We start from the raw sequence: 20,413 nt of genomic DNA, 5'->3' as shown, positions 1-20,413 counted from the left end.
TTCTGTTCCAAAGGCTCAAGTGAAATTTGATTCACCAATAATTGAAGAAAATCTTCAACTTCTAATTCGTTTGAAAACTGTCCGCAGACGTCAATATCAACGTTCTCGTGACCCTGTTTTTGAAATTATTTATAAAGATTTACAGAGAGAGATTGAACATAGATTTACTCTTCTGAGAAATTAAAATTTTGAAACTAAAATAGAAAAATTGAAACCATATTTAAAACCCTTTTGGAAGCTGTCGAAGATTCTTAGGTAACCTTCAAAGCCTACTCCAGTTTTAAAAGATGGTGAACGTTTTCTTGTACCCAATGAACAAAAGGCTCAAAGACTTGCTCAGCAGTTTGAGAGTGTTCATAATTCAAATTTGAATTTTGTGAGTCCATGTGAAGTCTCACGTCAATTTGATGTAATTTCTTCCCAGAGTTTTTTACCTGCAGAAATAATTGAAACTAACTTGAATGAGATTAAATCAATTTTAAAAATTTCAAAAATATTAAAGCACCTGATGACGATGGAATCTCTAACATATTAATCAAACATCTCCCTGAGAGCACAATGGAATTTTTAGTAAAAATTTTCATTTGCTGCTTCAAAGTTGCATATTTTCCCAAATTATGGAAAAATGCAAAAATTATTCCAATTTTAAAACCGGATAAGAATCCAGCTGAAGTTTCAAGTTATCGACAAATCAGTTTGCTTTCTCCAAAAAGTAAACTGTTTGAGAGAATAATTCTTAACAGAATGATGTCCCACATCAACGAAAATTCAATTTTTGCAGATGAACAGTTTGGTTTTCGCCATGGGCATTCCACTACTCATCAATTGCTCAGAGTTACTAATATGATACGAGCTAACAAACCTGAAGGTTATTCCACTGGAGCTGCTCTTTTAGACATAGAAAAAGCATTCGACAGTGTTTGGCATAAAGGTTTAATTGCGAAATTGCAAACTTTTAATTTTACGATTTCCCTAATCAAAATTTTGAAAAATTATCTTACTGATCGAACTCTGCAGGTTGCAGGTCTGCAGGATTTCCTGTCAGAGCTGGTGTGCCTCAAGGTTCAGTCTTGGGTCCAGTTCTGTACAACATATTCACTTCAGATCTTCCAGATTTGCCTCCAGGATGCACAAAGTCATTGCTCTGCGATGACACAAGCATTTCCGTAAAAGCAAAAAGCCTTCGTGTCATATGCAGTCGATTGCAGAAAAGTTTAGATAATTTTTCTTCTTACTTGCAAAAGTGGAAAATCTCTCCCAATGCTTCCAAAACTCAAATGATAATTTTTCCTCATAAGACTAGGGCTTCTTTCCTCAAGCCAAACAATAATCACGTTGTCAAGATGAATGGGGTTATTTTAAGTTGGTTTGACAAGGTTGAGTACTAGGGACTAATTTACGATAAAAAAACTTATTTTCAAAGAGCACATTAAAAGTATACAAGCCAAGTGCATCAAATATACGAGATGTTTATTTATTAACAGGTATTCTAAACTTTGTTTAATGCTGTACCGATCTGGGCAAGTTGCTGTTCAACAAGGAAGAAAACGCTTCAAAGGACTCAAAATAAAATTTTGAAAATGATTTTGAAGCGTCCTCCTTGGTTTGGTACACTCGAATTACATAGACTTACTGGTGTTGAACCATTAGAAGCTATGTCAAATAAAATCATTAGATTTCGACAAAAATCGTTGCAATCCTCAATTGCTACGATAAGCTCTCTTTATAGCCAATAAGTTAGCAATTAAGTTAGTTGTAAGTTTACTTCCCCTTTTTTGGTAAGTAGATTTAAATCCCCTTAATATTTATCATAAAAACTCAAGCTACTTGCAAATTCCCCTCTTTAATAAAATAAAGGGGCTAAAGAACAACCAATCGGCCTACAAAGATGGTATCGGGGTGCAAATATCATGATGGGCAACGATAAGTCGACCAATTGGCTGTATCTACTCTTGTTAAGATTTGGGATACTGAAAAATTGCCGAAGGAGTGGGCCGTTCAACGTGGGAAGTTACCAAGCTGGCTTCGTAGAAGGCCGGTCAACAATGGACCAGATCGTCACTTGGAAGAATTCGATTCGATTCGATTTTAATGCCGCATTTGATACAATTGACTGGAAAGAGCTATGGACGATCAAGGACGAGAACGGCTTTCCCGGGAAGCTGATCCACCTGATTAAGGCTACGATGGATGGGAAGCAGTGCTTTGTGAGGATTTCGAGTACCGTAAAACGGGGTAACATTGATTATCTTTTTCACTTTTTCGTGCGTATTTATATATCTTACAACTAAAATTACAGGTTTTATATTTTTAAAACCAGTACTGGCATCATTAGAACTTGAGAAGTTAGTTTCGAAGCCCTTCGAAAATCTTGAACATTAAAAACATTTGTTTTTCGTCGTTGTTTCAATTTTCCTAATTTGAGGTAACTTTGATCAGTTTCAATTTTGAATAATTTTGAAACCTTTTTGAACTAAAAATGTTAGATTATGCTTTGATAACATGTTTAGAGACGCTTCCCGGATTGACATCACGTTCTTCTTGACTGCTCTCACTGCGGAGGATAGTTCTGTCCTTGCACTTAGCCGCGGTATGTACTGCGAGTCATTTTTATGCCATATGTAAATTTTCCTTTCGAAGATGAAAAACGTAAACGTTGGTCGCGAAGAGTGGCAGAAGTAATTCGTAAGTCAGCAATCGTTGTAAAATGTTTGTGTTCAGAAAACGTATGTTGATCATATATACAAGGCCTTTCCAACAACGGAAGTATCAATAGGCGAGCTCTAATCTCCTACGTTCTATGATCTAGCCAAGACAACATCCTGGCGTAGGCCAGGATGATGTCTTGGCTTGAGCATAAAACTGGACTTTCTTAACAAATATGAATTTAATGTAATTGTAACAAACTTGACAAAAAATTTGTCTAGTTGATTGAGAAAATTAAACAACGGATTTGGAAAACATGTCAATGAATACGAAATGTTCAATATTCGACTTGTATAAAGTGCTTTTTTAGGCACTTACTGAGAGTAAGAAATATAACGGACAAATTAATTATAAAATTTGGTCATCAATACAATAAAAAATTTCAACCAACGCAATATTGTTCAGACCTCGAATGACACAAGACTAAGATGTTATACTCAAAAATAGCAAAAGTAATCACGAAGCAGTTTTTTTTTCAATTATTTATGAGAATCAACTATTTATGAGAAGGGTAAAACTGATCAATGTTACCCCGCTGATCAATGATACCCCGTTTTACGGTACATTCAAATCCCGCAGGGTACTCCGGCAAGTTGATAGTTTCTTTTGCCTACTGTTCCTATTTTTATATTGGATTTAAAGTTAATTGAGCACTGCCTTTTTAATTATTTTTGTTTTGAAATTTTTGTTATCAGTTTTGAAATATTCAAATGAGTTTTATATAGAACCACTGACTACTTCAGCAGAGACTTTCTAGGCAGGATTTTTACAGTAATCCTATGCAATGTTTTTCGTAGTCCCATGCTTTATTATATTTAGTCCTATCGGTTCTCTTTGTTTTAGTTCACTTCAGCACTCTGATGAATTTGTAACATTTCTGACCGTGAGTGTCAATCTCAGTATTAACTAAATAATGCTATGAAATCAATGCATTTATAATGTTTTAATAACTGTGGTTGTTATTGGTATTTCGGGATTGAGAAATTCTCGAATTTCAATGAGAGGTTGCTTCGCTCTAGACAAGGCTTGAAGTTTAAACACCCTTCCCTTGAGTACGACTATATGTATTGGGACACCTTATGGTCTTCAGAAGAGTTTTCCCCAGGTAAATTTACTATAAATATCATGTATCGATATATTTTTAGGAGCCTATATCTCTAGAGAATAAGTTTTGAAAAAGTTGATTTTCCCATATAAAATCGTATAGAAACTTTAAAAATCGGACGCAAAAATATAGTTCCACCGATCGATCCGAAAAGTTACACGGTTGTAATAGGACCCATAAGGAACACGAAAAGTGCATGGGAGCCAACATTTATTTTTTATCCCACCCTAATGTGTATACGTGCAGGTGTCAATATTCTGTTTTCTGTTTGAATCTTTAGCAGTTCGGATGCCAGCAAACACGGTAAAAGTGGTTTTCGTGTTTTGCATTAGAAAGCTTAAATTGAATTGCACATCATATTTTTCAACCCCTTTAGCACTATTACGGAATAACAATCACTATTACGTAGCAATCAACCGCGTGTTAGCGCCATAGCGCTACCAATCCAGTAGTGTATTTTTACGTGTGTATGTAAGTGAGTGTTTTACAAATCGCCGCAATAGAGATCCGGAGATCATCGTCATCGTCGAACCGAACCGAAACGCCTGTTATTATTGGGATAGAGAGATCGTTATCAGCGTAGAAAATATTTCTATTCAGCAACCACGGACGGTAGCGGCACTGCGCTGACCAGCTGGAACCAGCCAGAGCAAACCCGGAGGGGACAACCGTAGATCATACGGCTAAAGTGGGTTGTTGGAATTCGACGCACGCAATTGCCGCTTCGATATTCGACTAATTATGATCAAGCCCAGACGAAGGGCCATGCGTGCAATATAAGGTAGCACACCGTCGCTTAGCCGATGGCAACGGACACACGAGCAAAGGAAAACAGAGCCAACATTGTGTGTTGAAACCCTAATCATAGAACACTTTTTATCTGCTGAGTGGAGAGAAAAAAAGTCCACTGGAATTGAAATAGGTTAGCGGCGATCTGCTGTCCCCTGGTGCCGCGCGCTGATGTGTGGCAGGTTCTATTCGTCCGCCGTCCGGACTGCAGATGGACTCGTTTGATTGAATTGCTTTGCGTTTCTGGTGAAAGGGGGAGGTGAAACGAATTAAACTATTAACTGTAAAAACCGGAAGTGCATGATGTACAACGTGCGCGTAACATATCACTGCTGTTGCTGTTGCTGCTGGGATCCATATCGTTGCCGTATAGATTGTCCCATGCGTCTCGTTTGTTTTTTTTTCTCACTGGTGGCCGGACCTGTTTAGCTAAGCTGAGTTCTAACGGTACCTGTGCGTTTGATGAATAGAGGACAATTAGTTTTTGCTTCGATTGGAATGCACTAACATTGCGGATAATTACCGGTATACGTGTTCCAGCAGGGCAACCGCCAATTCATGATGGTCGTTGACCCTGTTGTGCGGTAGAAAACTGCTGTTGGAGCTATTTTATTTAATCGGTTTTTAAGTGAGTTTTGAGTGGAAACTGTTCACAATAGAGCTTTTCAGTGCTGTGCACTATGAAGGTTGATAGATGGTAACTTATTTTCGCTAGTAAACAATTGCGCTTAATTTTCGTCTACCGATCTAACAAAATATTACACTATTTTCAAAGTACAGGCCCGGTTTTTCAGCGTTATACGATAGTTATCAACCGGAAATACTGGAATATGTCAATTAACTTAAACCATGACCAAGGATTTTCGGCAAGATTTTCCGCTTGGTACTGTCTGTTATATCTCCCTTCGTGACATGAGTGTGTATTTGCTACTATACACTACTAAATTAGTAATAATGTGATACTAGCTACAATTGCCGAAGACATCACACCGATCGAGTAAATTGTTTTGCGTCTGAAAATTAACGCAAATATTTCCAGAATCCATCAATATCCTTTTTACACAAGCACTTTTAAAAAATGAGCCTTAATTAACAAAGAATAGTTGTAATTTTTCGACTGAATCAAAAATTGAAATGAAAAAAATTTATAGATATTGTACTGTGTTGCTTGTAAGTGGTCAGAAAGAGTACATAATATGGATGGAACTCATGAATTTGTATGCAATCTGCTTCCGTTTGGCGAAATAAATGAAAATATAGTTTTTACTGAGTTGCAGCTTAAAAGTAAGGTGTAACTCGTAAGAAAATTCAACAGAAAAACATACAAGTGCCCATCAAATCTCATGCTTTTTGACTACCTCACAGAGCGTCGATCTTATTGTTGCTACTTCCGCGTCGAACCGATCAACGCCCGATATCCGTCCGTCTATTCAGGTTAGCAAAAAAAAAAAAAAGATTCATCATTCACTGTTGCCTCCATCCGCATTCTGATCGGATGCGGGCAAATATATTTAAATAAAGCCCACTTTTCGATCGATTTTCCGTTTATTGAACTTTTCCCATCCACAGCATATAAGCGCTTGCGTTTCTTCCAGAGCGCTTCCTCTGCCCGCCCGGGTGTGTTTACCCGATCTTTTTCTGCTCTTTCCCCTGCATCCGTTTGCAGGTAGGAAACAGACACTACTAGTTCGGAACAATACGGGAACCGCTTAATGATATCTGTGGCAGCCGTTGGCTACTGCTGCTGCTGTCTACTGCACTGCCTACCGCGGGCACGGATCGCGATTTGGTGCTGAACAGGCTGAAAGCGAGATGATCACTGAAAGGCTACGCAGGTTCCTACCAAGGTCGACGAACTAAATCAAAAATATAAGAAGCACTGAAGTTACATTCAGCTGTACCCACACTTTTGCGTCGATGTTTCTTTAAATGAGTTCAATTTTGTGGAAAATGGAAGTACAGCACGAGAAGTGGGCATCTAAGAATACCCCGACTAGTAGAACTTATGGAAGCGATCTGCGTAGGTTTTATGGCGTTGTTGCGCAGCTTCCTCACAGATTGTTTCCCATTTCATCGATTTCAATAGCCAGCATCCTAACCGTATCATTCGATCTCCGCAAAGTAAATGTGTGCTGCGCTGCGCGGTACGCTCGGTTAATGGTGGCGTAGTAGCAACAGTTTTAGCATTCCTACATCGCGAAACCCGAACCACGCTAACCGCCCACACTAACAGCAACAACAACAGACCGCCAGCTGCTGGACGATTGAAACAATGCATCGCACACATTATTTGCATACCATTAAATAATAACATAAAATTATCGGCACAATCTGTGAAATTAGACGATTGGCTTAAGCTGCTCATCGATACCGTCTCCCTCTGCCTGAAGCTTTCTCTATGCCGCCGTGGAAGTGAATGTTCCTGAGCAGAATAAATAGACTACGCCATTATGGGCTTTGCAAGTAGTATTAGCCACACTGGACCTGCTTTTCGACGCTGTAATCAGATTTCTTCTGTCCCGAAGTGGAGCCGGTTAGAGAATTCCTTTTAACCACCTTCATTTGCCCACACAAGGATATGTTCCCGATCGAAGTTGGATTCATCGAGTTACGGACGATCCGATAATTTTATGCCCATCCTGGGGCAAGTTTGAGAGATGTTATATTTATGTTTCAATTCAAACGGCACCGCTGCTAAAGTAACAACCGTGACAAGCATCAGTTCCTGAGAATTATATCTCACTTGCTCTAGTCGATTGAAGCAAAGGTCAGCGACAGCCTGTTTGAGTAGCCGGAGGCTGTGTTACACTTTCGTCGTCCGCATCGGACTATGATTAGCATATGTCTCATTGTATCGCCACACTAGTGAAACTCTAGAAATTCGTCCAATTAATTAAGCTTAATATTGTGCCATCTTAGTGTTAAATTTTGAATTAAGAACTAATCGCCCAGAAAAGTAAGAATAAAAAGTAGACAAAGAAGAATTTTTCAAGTTCTGAATTATTTTTTACGCACAGTTGATTTGGCGATTTCAGAAATTTCGCGATTTTCAGAGCGGACCGTGTCGGGTTCTCGACGTGAGTGTGTAGAACTTCACGTATCGGCATTAAATTTTTTTTTTTGTTTTGATCATTACAGACAAAATTATAGACAAAAACTGATTTTAAGGAGGGATGTTCCACAAAAATATCTATTTTGTCGTGTCCAACGTACAGATAGGACATCGCAGTATTCAGCAATTATTCTTCTTTTTAATTTTTCCATAACTTTGTTGAAGAAAGTAATCTGGTATATTGAAAACAAGAAAAAATATTTTTTTTACCTAACTGTTAGGTGGCTTGATCAAAAAACCAAAAACGCCAAAAGTAAGGCCTTGTTCTATGAAACAATTTTGCTGAAGACATTGAGTACATAAAATCAATTTTTCACAGTCAAATTTAAAGGGATCACGATTTTTCGAATTTAGACCACTGTGCACTGTGGGATTTTGCAAATAAATCTTTTCACCAATTTTTAATGTCTTGAAATATAAAACTTGGAATGTATACAAATTTTTTTGGAAGTTATTTCATAAAATAGTGGCTGAAAAACGTGCTTTACAACAAGTATTTCGCCGTTTTTATATCCCTTTTTTGTACTTTACGACCTGAAGAGCATCTGACCAGAGATTTTGGACCTCATAACGAATCGAATGGTGTACTCAGATTCTTTGGTGCATTTATTTTTATAATAACGGTCTGTGGGAGCACCGTGAACCCTTACCTCCTCCTCAACCTAGACACGGCTGTCATCGCTCACGGATTGAATGTTCGGCAGGCTGGCCGACCACAAGTAAACCGGTGACTTCCAATTCCTAGGTTGGCGAATCCTAGGCATGGTGATGTCACACGCCCGTGGTCGTATGCCAACTAATTGGTCAGCAGTAGGACAGAGCCAACTGTCCCCTCGTGCTCTCTTCTCATAGCGTCTTCGAATACCTCGGCATAAGGGTCCCCCTTAATAAAGGCTGACTGCATTTCAACTGAGATAAAGAAAAGTCACAAGTGACACACAAAGTCTTGAAAATGGTACCTCAAAAAACCTGTGTATTTAAAGTTTTCCAGTTAACGTGGAATTAACCCCCACATGCCGACGCCTATGAGAAAGAGAAAAAACTTATATGTGTGTCCAATAGTTTTCGATTCTAAAGGCAACAGACATACAGACATTCGCATTTATAGATATAGACAAGCAAAAAAAAATAGCAGCATTGGCAGAGAGCATAAATTGCATTAAGCAGATCGACATACCAAATAAGTTTGCTTGACGTTTCACTGCTGGTCAATTTTGACATTTTTAAAACGTGATGAACGAAGCTGACATAGATGGTAAACAAACCACATATTGTGGCGTCATATAGAGTAGTTATCAGTTCTATTATCACCAGGGGAATTAATAAAGTCATAGAGGACTAAGCTTTTGCAGTAGGATGCTCTGCAATTTAGAGAAGCATCATGTAAAAAAATTAAAGCTCTAAGACATTATTTAACCGAAAAACCTGACGATAATAGAACAGATACCCATTTTTAGTAGGCTGACCAGATTTTTTTGGATGAAAAACGGGACAAATTTAGTTCAAAAAAACGGGACACACGGAAAGACTGATTTAGGAAAAATTTCTTAAAAATTGGAAAATTCTGTAAAACGTTTTCTGTTTGGAGAAACTTTGCCTAGCAGAGTTCAGTGTATCTAATCAAAAAGTATCTAATGTTTCATTTCATTCAAAAAAAACGAGGCTAAAACGCAACGAGAGTTTGAACAAGTTTACGGAAATGCTATTCTAAGTGAAACAACGTATCGTGATTGGTTCCGTTGCTGAAAAAATGGTCAGAGGGATTGGGGGAGCTGCATAGTCCAAGGTTACAAAGACCGCTTTGTCAAGCGAATGGTCGTAGGCTCGAATCTTAGCAGAATCAGGCCATTCGATGTCAACAAAAACTTAAGCTTCGTCGAAGACAAACTCGGTGATGTTCGATGAGAGGGACTCCAAAATCTGCTCCGGGGTTTAATACTGACGCTGCTACTGCTGGGCCGCCATTTGCTGTAAAAGTTGGGCCATCTTGAGAATCATATCTTGAATTCCCGGTTGCGGCTGCTGATCAACTCTATCTTCTGCCATGTTCGTGGATTCTTGAGATCCTCGTCGCCAAAATAATATGTCCTAAGGTTTAATTGAATTGGAGAGTTTTTACTAAAAAACATCTATTTATATTCGAGGTTGGACAAAGAATAATCAAATATTCCACGCTGATGTCAAGGACAACTTTTCACTGGTTGCCTTGATGTAACAATCCTTATACACTAGTATTTAAAAACTTATTTCCAAAGAGCACATTGAGAGTATACAAGCCAAGTGCATCAAATATACGAGATGTTTATATCCTCTCATTAACAGGAATTCTAAACTTTGTTTAAAGAACAAACTTTTGATTTACAAACAAATTTTTAAACCAGCAATGCTTTATGCTGTACCGATCTGGTCAAGTTGCTGTTCAACAAGGAAGAAAACGCTCCAAAGGATTCAGAATAAAATTCTGAAAATGATTTTAAAGCGTCCTCCTTGGTTTGGTACACTCGAATTACATAGACTTACTGGTGTTGAACCATTAGAAGCTATGTCAAATAAAATTATGAACAATTTTCGACAAAAATCGTTGCAACCCTCAATTGCTACGATAAGCTCTCTTTATAGCTAATAAGTTAGCAATTAAGTTAGTTGTAAGTTTACTCCCCCTTTTCTGACAAGTAGGTTTATATCCCTACGAATGATATATCCTAATTGCGAAAGCAAACAAATCCTAACAATTAAAATTACAAATTTCTAACAGTGTTGAGAAGTCACCATTTGTGATTGGACACACATACTCATTATTTACTAATATTTATCATAAATACTTAAGCTACTAACAAATCCTCCCTTATAAAAAAAAAATATACACTAGTATTTATTTCTATTTTTCGAAATACCAATTTATTTACTTCTAAAATTTTGAATAGGTGACCCCCCACCCCCCTATTTGAAATTCTGGCTACGCCCATGTTACTGACAATGTTTTTCATGGTAAAATTATTGTCGGTGGTAGATTCAACAACAAAAAACATTGTTAAAACATGGTAATGACAACAATCGTTTGCAAGCTTACAGTAAAAATACCGTGCTTTTTACGGTTACAATAAAAAACATTGTCCGTTTACTGTTCTCACCGCAAAATACATCGTAAATTTTTTTTCGGGTGATATTACTTATGGAATGTAACAAAATTTTGTACACCTATTTTATAAAAAATAATGACTTTTAAAGCGAGAAAGGAGGGTTGTGGGTACGTTTACAGCGGTTTTGAGATCTACAATGGAATATGCAGTGGTCGATGACACATAATAATTGAAACGAAAAGTTTTCTCAGGCTTTATGTCCTATCGTTTTCCCTTTCTAAACTACCTGGAGACGCCACTATGTGTATAGAGACTGTTCATAAGCCACGTTCTCATAACTGGTGACTCCAGATATCGATTTGATCCAGTCATACATTTTTCTATAATTCATATAAAACGTAGTTTTTGATCAACCCCCTACAGCCCCTAATAGTCCACGTTGTTTATATCATCCTTATACTTACTATTTTAACATGTTATTCATGTGAACTATTCGTAAATACACAACTTTTCATTTAACAGGTATTAAATTCCACTTTTTGTTTTTGGCACAATCTCACCCCATAGAAGGGGTGAGATTAGGCCAAAGTTAATTTAATTTTAGCAAAATTATGGTTTATTGTAACTTAACCATATTTGCGGCAGTCGTTAACTAAACATTTAAGTGTGCATTGTCGTGATTTGGATCAAACTCATTGCCTAAATGTGTGAATACAATACTGGTACAACTCAAAATTCAAAGTTTCGAGAAAAACGCGTTTGAAAATTTGCGTCATTTTAGGGATATTTTAGATTTGTGCAATAAAGGCACATCTACTTATATTATTTCTGGAATTATTGTGAATTTTGAAATGGGTCTTTGTGGGATGAAACTTTATAGTATTTGACATCGTTTGCCATCAATAACTCAAAACTCAATATGCTGCGATAAACTGTTCATAGACAAAACACTACCGTTTACATTTGATAGTCGTTATTGTAAAACAAACAATGCATGAATTCATACAAATTTTACCCTAGTAGTAGTTGTGAAAATTCTCATAACTCTTATCTTCAAGCATCTATAGTTCTGGAGAGAACCGATTCCATAATCTTCAGTATGAAATTCGTGCTACAGAACGCTGATGATCGCACCACCACCGGTAGTATTGAATATTTTGTTGGCCGCGCATGAAATTTGCTCTCCGCTGTGCCCTCCAGTCAGTAGCTGTGCCAGCAAAATATCCTGCAGCGTAGGATGGTAACTGTTGCTGCCGTAAGCATAATAAAGGTAACATGGTCCGCGGTGCCTGGAAGATGACTCGTATGCAGCTCTCGTTTTTCAATGTCGCGTTCCTCTAACAGCTATACTCCACGATGACACCCCGTTAAGCATACAGACGCGAGGCATACGGACGCGAGGCATAGTACGCTAGGCATAATGGACGGCAGGCATACGGACACGAGGCATATGGACGCGAGGCCGAATGGACCCGAGGCCGAATGGACCCGAGGCCGAATGGACGCGAGGCCGAATGGACGCGAGGCCGAAAGGACGCGAGGCCGAATGGACGCGAGGCCGAATGGTCGCGAGGCCGAATGGATACAAGGCCGAATAGACACAAGGCCAAGGGGAATTGATGCGGAATATGTTATTATCGTCATCATCATCACAGCATTTAATAACATGTATTTCGTTTCAAAGTGTTATTTGGAAAGTAATACACTCGTGGCCTTCGGCCGACTCGCTGTTCGAGCGAATGCTGTCCTTACTCGCTACCGCTCGTTCGGACTTAACTAAGGGAAGAAAACTCTGTTTGAGTAGACCTAGCAAATCAGTAGATCAGTCGTTTGGGTGCGAGAGGCCGCCGCTTCCGACGGCGGGTCGGCGGCCGGCTCGGACTGCGGAAACCACGGCGGCGTCCATTCGGCCTCGCGTCCATTCGGCCTCGCGTCCATTCGGCCTCGCTCCCATTCGGCCTCGCGTCCATCCGGCCTCGCGTCCATTCGGCCTTGTGTCCATTCGGCCTCGCGTCCGGTATGCCTTTTGGCAGTATGCCTCGTATCCATTATGCCTCACATCCATTATGCCTCTGTATGCCTAGCATACTATGCCTAACATCCATATGCCTAGCGTCCATATGCCTCGTGTCCCGTCCCCATACTCCACTCGCTGTTGTGTGACAAACTAGACTGAAGCTGAATTTTCTACACGCAGTCTTTTGTATCGAGTTCAGCGTAGATTCTTGCCATTAGGGCGTGGCCACATAGCTTAGAGAGAGAGGAACAAACCAAAACACTTTGTTGAGTCAAAATATGTAGGCAGTGGAATTTATTTCGTCCATGTTATTGTTATCTGTGCTCGGGAAGCAAGCCAATAACGAGAGAAATGTATGGGAAAGCTTGACCTTGGAACTTTTCATCTTTTTCCACCATTAAGCAGTAAAGCAACAATGTTGAACATTATATCAAAAAATTGTTACACATTTTATCTATCTACCGACATATAAATGACTGAGATGCATTTAGTCGTTCGCTTGCTATAATCGTTTGAAATCTGACGCAACATTTGCCAGTTTCATTTTTCAATTTCACAAATTGTAATCTAGTATAGAAAACAAAGACGTAGTCGAGTGCGACCTGTATTTCCTTTCCTTTATTCCTTAGAAATTGCAGTTTGTGTTGATTTAAATTGCCGTATATATGGAATTTTTCATCGGGTGAGAACCCTGACACTACAACCACAACAACACAAAAACAAGTTTTACAACGCCAATATGAAATAACTAATCAACATTATCGAGAGTGTGCGATTTTTTCTATGGAAAATATTTTCAAGTGGTTTTACTTTTCAAATTTTTTTTATCGCGTATTTTTCGACCCATGCACATTATGTTCCCAATGCTGTTCAAAATAATGAGGAACAATTTCTCATCTTTGCAGTTTATTATGCAATTACCAGTAATCTTTAAATCGGTTGGGCAATCTGCATGCATGAAATTATGTAAAGATCGGCCGCGATGTTTTATCAACCTTAATAATTTATGTAGTTTCAAATAAGATCCTTAATTGAAAAAAGTAATATTTCCTATAATTTACTAAACATTAATTGTTTCATCTGCTACAAATTAAAAATGCAAATCTTCCCTATGAGTCTTTTTGCTCGTGAACCTGATGCAAAACTTCTGCTCTAGTTGCATAGCATAAAATCACTCAATTCTCTGTCGATTACAGTCTCTGGCAAATAATTAACCTTCGATCGTATCACCCACCTTGCAGAGCTCGTACCGCAATTCGCAATCAGGGAGCGCTTCTGTAGTGCTCCATAAAGTTCACTCTAGTCAGCTAGCGACGACAGCCCAGAAAGCAGAACCGTTCTGCCAGTGTGCTATTTGTGACCGACCGGGATTGTTTATAAAAGTTTAATTTAATACTTCTACTGGTGGTGGCCAACTTTTTCCTGTCACCGCCCTGGTTGGGCACGCGTTCATTCGCCCCGGTCTCTGACCAACGGAATTAAGGGAAAAAAAACCACGAGCGTCTGAGAGACAGACACACAGGGAGTGGGGGTTGGTAAAGCGCAACGATGGGTGGCAAATGGACATTCGCAAGCCACTCAACGTGGGCATCCATCCGTCCAGCCGCGCACGTGCTATAATTCATTTCTCACTCGACTGAACGTAAAAAGTAACCTCTGTGATAGATATAATTATAACAGTGGGGGCACTGCGGCTCTGCTTGGGCCCAGTGTCTTAGCGCGGTCGTGGTGCCGCTAGCGGGAAGAAATGCGTTCTTGTGAAGCGGCAGATCCGATAGGCCGCAGTTTTTACCGCGTGCTTATGCGTGTACGGGAGCGAGGGTCAGAAGGCACCTTTAGACCGTTGCATTTACTTCCGAACATTTGAGTACACAAGACTCGATTTTCCTTATCAATAAATCAATAATATGGTCCAACAAAATGAACTACGGTAGTATATCGTCAATTAAACAACTTCCTGATATGCCTATCTCATTAAGTTTAATAGTACTACCTATGAACAAGCCTTAAAAGTACAGATACAGAACACATGGGATATTTTACCGTTTTTAATTAATACATTCAAAAGGACCTTGCAAGCTGTTTTAGCTTTAGTGTTGCTGAACGCATTACAGGCGATTTCGGGAAGTGCCTAGCGTCTCAGCTTGTGTATTTGTCACAAACACAACACTAACTGTACCTAAAATGGTTCAAAACCGTATAAATAACGATTTTCGTCAAAATTATTTGTATTGTTGTTCAACCAATTACATAACCTGACTAAATCCTCGTGAATGAGACACAAGCGAAACCCAGCCTTCCCTACAGTCATTCCACCAGTGCCGCTCCAGCGACCCCACATCGTTCATCGTCGTCATCATCAACGCCGGCCGGCACTCATAGGTCATCAAAAATCCACACAACTGATTTACCGGCAAAAGCAAACGGACGAACCCCCAACCGACCGACGACGGACCTCCGATCGTCAGCAGCAAGTGTTCTCATTATAAGCGAAACATTTCAATGCCTGTCTGCAACAGCCTACGCTCCCGACACGGTGCCACCCGTGTCGGCTGGGTCCTCTCCCTGGCTCATGTTCTGTTCCGCTCCGCTCAATTCCGCGCGGCTTCGGACTTCGGAGATCATGTTTAATGCATTATCAAATCACTAATAACCCCCCTGTGCTCCGTTCCAGAATTGCGCGCGATGCCCGAGGCCCGAGATATCGACGGCGAGTAGTATATGGAAGTCCAGATAATGGTCCGAGTTGGTATGATGAATATGAATCATGCTTAAATTAATTATGAAAACAAGCCAAGTGTCCAGTTCAGCGAGTTGCACTGAGTGGAGAAACCAGTGCAGAGAAGTCGCGTGCCCTTCGAGGCGTGAAGTTTGGTAAATACAGCGACCAAGAACCTCGCCAGATGGGAGCTGCAACTGTAACACCGGTCCGACCGTCAGTCAAAGCATTACTTTTAATTTATGATTTATGATTTATAAAAATATACAACATTAATTCCAGCACGTATTGTCGGTGTCGCGGTTGCCGTCAGAATAATATGCGCGCACGATATTCCCGTTAAAAAGGGCAGAGTCAGTGAGTGTTTCCAAGCGTAATTAGTTAGTGGGAAATGTCTTTCAATTCGTTATCTTTCAATCTTTAGAATTATTGAAAAGAAAGTACAACAACTTACAGTTAATTGATCTTCAACTCTTCAAAATCGTTGTGCCTGAAGCTCTGGTTCGTCTAGAGTTGACAGTGAATCAGCAATCAGTCTTTGGAGAAGCATCTATTAAAGCTGTTTAGTCTTGTCTGAAAATAAAAAGAAAATTGGTTTAATTAGACCTTACTCACTGTATTTATAAACGAGACAAAAAAAAGCAATGGTTCCTCACAGTCCACATAAACACACAGCCGGACGTATTAATTATGTTTATTGAAAAATTTACAGTGAAAGTATAATTTGATGCCTTTACAATTGCTAGCTCTATTTCGGTTTCGCAAACGGATCACTTGGACTCTTGGACCTCACGTCGAGTGTCGGTGCGGTCGGTGTATATTTTGCAGATTTTTTCTACCGATCGTTGCGTCATTATGCTTAATGAGCTGGCAATTCGACGCCCGAATAAGACCGATAATGGACGGTCGGAAAAAATGAGATCACTTTCGATTGAAAAAGATGCGCGGCATGGGGTGAAATTCAAGGTTTGATGAAAAACTGTCATACGGTGGTGGAGAGAAAATATTGAACAACTTTCTTCTTTCTTTCTGACTCGGTAAACATTTTTGAATTATCACAGTTAAACAACATTGGCAATAATAAAGAAACAAGAAAACCGAAAAAAGAAATTCAGCACAATTTACACCGTTTGTGGCATTACGATCATACAATGTTATTTGATTTGGGTCAAAAGAGTTCTGTATAAAATGACACATTTATGTCACCCTGCGCGTTTTGGTTATAGGTATTAGTGTGGTTGATGAATAGTGGAAAAAGGAGTTAGTGGATACTTCTAAGCAAGATGAGTAGAATTTTTGACGTAGAACTACGTCTTACGGCAACACATGCTGGGGTACAATTTCAATACAGGGATCCAATTTCAAAAACCGAAAACATCGAGAGCGTCACTTAAATTATCCACTTTCAAACGTATTAAACTCAGTCAGTTTCCAACCGTATTTCGTCGTATTTACAGCAATCGACTGTAAAATCATCTAAGCACCCGTCCAAATGCAGAAAATTGTAATCTGATTGTTCGAACTATTGTACAATTGAAAATTTCCAAGCCTCGTAGAAACGCAAATGTCGACCTCTGATTGGTCGCTTAGTACTTCTTTCCCTAATAAGGTCGACAGAATATATCTAGTCATTCCATGACTGTACCGATACCACACGGACGTTGAATGGTCATCGTGCCTAAGAAAGAAAAGCTGGGTTTCAATTTCTGACTGATCGCGCTGGGCTTGTTGATACTTAGGCACCTGTCTATCTAGCGGCTGTTATGGAGTTTTCGGTAGCTGCAAAATTATTGAAAATGGCAGCCAATTCTACTAGAGAAAACGGGAGAACTAGAATCATCGGCGAATGGTTATCAGAAATAATAATAATTGAACAAACTTGCCAGTGTTGTTACTGTTGTGAAAGATAAAAGCACCTTTGGTGCTCTACAAATATGTAATTGAAGTAGTTCAGGTTTTTCATCATGTGTAACAAACAGCAAATTTCAGCATGAGTACTTGTTCTCGTGCTAGAAGGTAGCAGGTAACAGAAATGCAGCACTTACGCTATTGAGTCTTAAAGTAAAACGATTATAGTTTGACATCACAGCAAAATTTCTACCTTCATACTCATGTCTACCATCAGCAATATCAAACACGCAACAACCTGCTTCCATTCAACACGGGAACGGGAACATTATCTCCTGTCAAGCCACAACACGGAACGATACATGTTATTTTGTTGCCATTATGAGAGCTCAATCGGTTCGGCTCGACAGAATGTCCACAAGAAATCATTTTTTGTGCATCAAAATTCTGAAACTGAGACAAACTATTCAGAAGATAGCTCTATGCCAGAATAAGATGAGAATTTTTTTTCGTACATTAGTATTGCGACATACGAAATAAAAATTTTCGAACGTTGGAGAATGGTATAACTGGAAATAAAGGAGTGACTTATTAATTTTGTCAATGCGAATACCGCACGCGATTTGACCTCGGCTTAATTTTTCGAACGTTGGAGAATGATATAACTAGAAATATATTTCAGTTATATCATTCTCCAACGTCCGCAAAAATTATTATGTCAGAGCGGATATTGCACGCGATCTGACCATGAAGCATTTATGCGATATGTGAATGTAAATTGCAATTACAGCAATCGGCTTTTTTAAAGCTATTACAAGTATTTGGAAGAGCATAATGAATGGTTATTATTACACTGCAACTGTGGTTTCGTGCTGCTGCATGCACAGCAGTGTGATGTTTATTACGATTCGAGCCTTTAACCTGAGGGGTCATTCATCTCTTCCACCGGATCAACAGAATGTCCACAGGAAATCATTTTTTGTGCATTTGTATTGCGAAACTGGGACAAACAATGGGACAAATTGAGGCAGAAGATAGCTCTAAGCCATAATAAAATGCGATCATGAAGCATTTATGAATAAATAATAAAATTTCTTTTCATTTTCCATTTTTCTTTCAACAGAGTCAACTTGAGTTCATAGATTAGTGCGCTTTTGACGTGGAAATACGTCTTACGGCAATATATATATATATATATATATATATATATATATATATATATATATATATATATATATATATATATATATATATATATATATATATATATATATATATATATATATATATATATATATATATATATATATAAATATATATATATATATATATATATATATATATATATATATATATATATATATATATATATATATATATATATATATATATATATATATATATATATATATATATATATATATATATATAAGGAAACAAATTGTAAAACCGAAAACATCGAGGGCGTCACGAAAATTGGCCACTGTAAAATGTTTTAAACTCAGTCAGTTTCCAACATATTTCGTTCATTTTCGAAGAAAAAATAATATACGAAAAAAAAAATACGAAAAATTAACGGCTTCACATAATTAAATTGATTAACCACAATCGAGTGTATTTCCAAACCTATTGCAAAAAAAAAATACTGACATAAGACATGCTGTCGTAATTCTACGTTAATCTTGCGGTCGTGTCTTATAAACAACCTCTTCAACTATTTTTTTCCAAGGTTTTTGTTTTAAAGTCAAACTAAAGTCATGAATTTTAATTCATTGGAAACAAAATATGGAAAAAATAGAATGACATGAAATTTAAGTTCGGAAATCTGCCGCTGGTGGCGCTACTAAAACTAACTTTTCAGTCTTTTACGTCAAAGAAATGGTGTCTTCAGCAAAGTCGTAGATAATGTTGCCACAAAGAAACTTTGCCGAAAACTTTTTTTCTAACTCTCCTAGTTTTGGAGATATAACGTTTCATATAAGACGAATTAGTTCTCAAAATTATGTTTTTTTAATCTCTGAAAAACCGTAGCATCTAGAAGGTAACAATGTTCAGCATATTAGCAGTTTTGTAGAAAACACGGTTCGGTCTCTGTAGAAGCTATTTTTAGTGTCTGATACAAAGTTGTTTGTTTCGATGAAGCACAAATATATACTTAACAATGGTGTCTTCTAAATGTCAAAGTTTTCAGATGATCAAAAACGTCGAATTTTAAGTACATACTAGTCTGACATTAAGCGATATATCTTCAAAACAAGAGAATTCAGAAGAAAAGTGTCTTCAGCAAAGTATTTTGTGACAACATTATCTACAACTTTGCTGAAGACACCATTACTCCAAATTGTAAGACTGAAAAGATGGATTTCGCAGCTCCACTAGTGGCGGAGTTCCGAACTAAATCTTGTTGCTATTCTCTTAGGCTTGTTATATACTAATTATATCCTGAAGATAATATGTCAATAAAACCAGTATTTGGAAAATAAATTAAATACTACAAGGTATACTAGGGGTAGGGGCACTAGGGTTGGACGAAATGTGGACGTTGGGCTAAACACTAAAGTTAAAAGAAAAATTGAAAATCAATTGTCTAAGAAGCTCATATTTTAAAAATCTAGTGTTATTTTATAAAAACTACAAAAAAATGACCTAAACAATGCAACCGGTCCGATTATGGAGAAATCAAGAAAAAAAAAATCTTTTGAAAAAAAATTTTTTTTTCAATTTTTTCCGAGTGGCATTTTTTTTTTTTTTTGAAGAACAAAATTATTATCTACAATTTTGCCGAAGACACTATATCAATCAAACGAACCGCTGTAGAAATATTTTTCATTTCCCATAGAGCACTCTAAGGGGCATCATAAATATTTTTACAGTAAAAACGGTTTGTTTGATTGGTATAGTGTCTTCGACAAACTTGTAGATAATTATTTTGTCCTTTCATAAAAAATTCACCCTGTGAAAAAAAAATCAAAACAATTTATAACTATTATAACTTTTTTTTCTTGATTTCTCCATGTTCGGACCGGTTTGATTGTTT

General features: G+C 38.1%; 1 protein-coding gene across 1 annotated transcript in view; it reads right to left on the bottom strand.

The window, feature by feature from the left end:
• Positions 1 to 20,413, bottom strand: part of LOC129723399 (uncharacterized) — a 300,768-nt gene that overhangs the window by 251,446 nt on the left and 28,909 nt on the right. Inside the window, exon 2 of the mRNA XM_055677597.1 lies at positions 15,983 to 16,101. The gene's annotated coding sequence lies outside the window, so the exon portion shown is untranslated. The remainder of the gene's footprint in view (positions 1 to 15,982; positions 16,102 to 20,413) is intronic.

This window comes from Wyeomyia smithii, chromosome 2 (genome assembly GCF_029784165.1).
Source record: "Wyeomyia smithii strain HCP4-BCI-WySm-NY-G18 chromosome 2, ASM2978416v1, whole genome shotgun sequence".
NCBI classification, from domain to species: domain Eukaryota; kingdom Metazoa; phylum Arthropoda; class Insecta; order Diptera; family Culicidae; genus Wyeomyia; species Wyeomyia smithii.
Note: the sequence above shows the minus strand (reverse complement) of the source record. Positions and strands in the feature narration are given on the sequence as shown.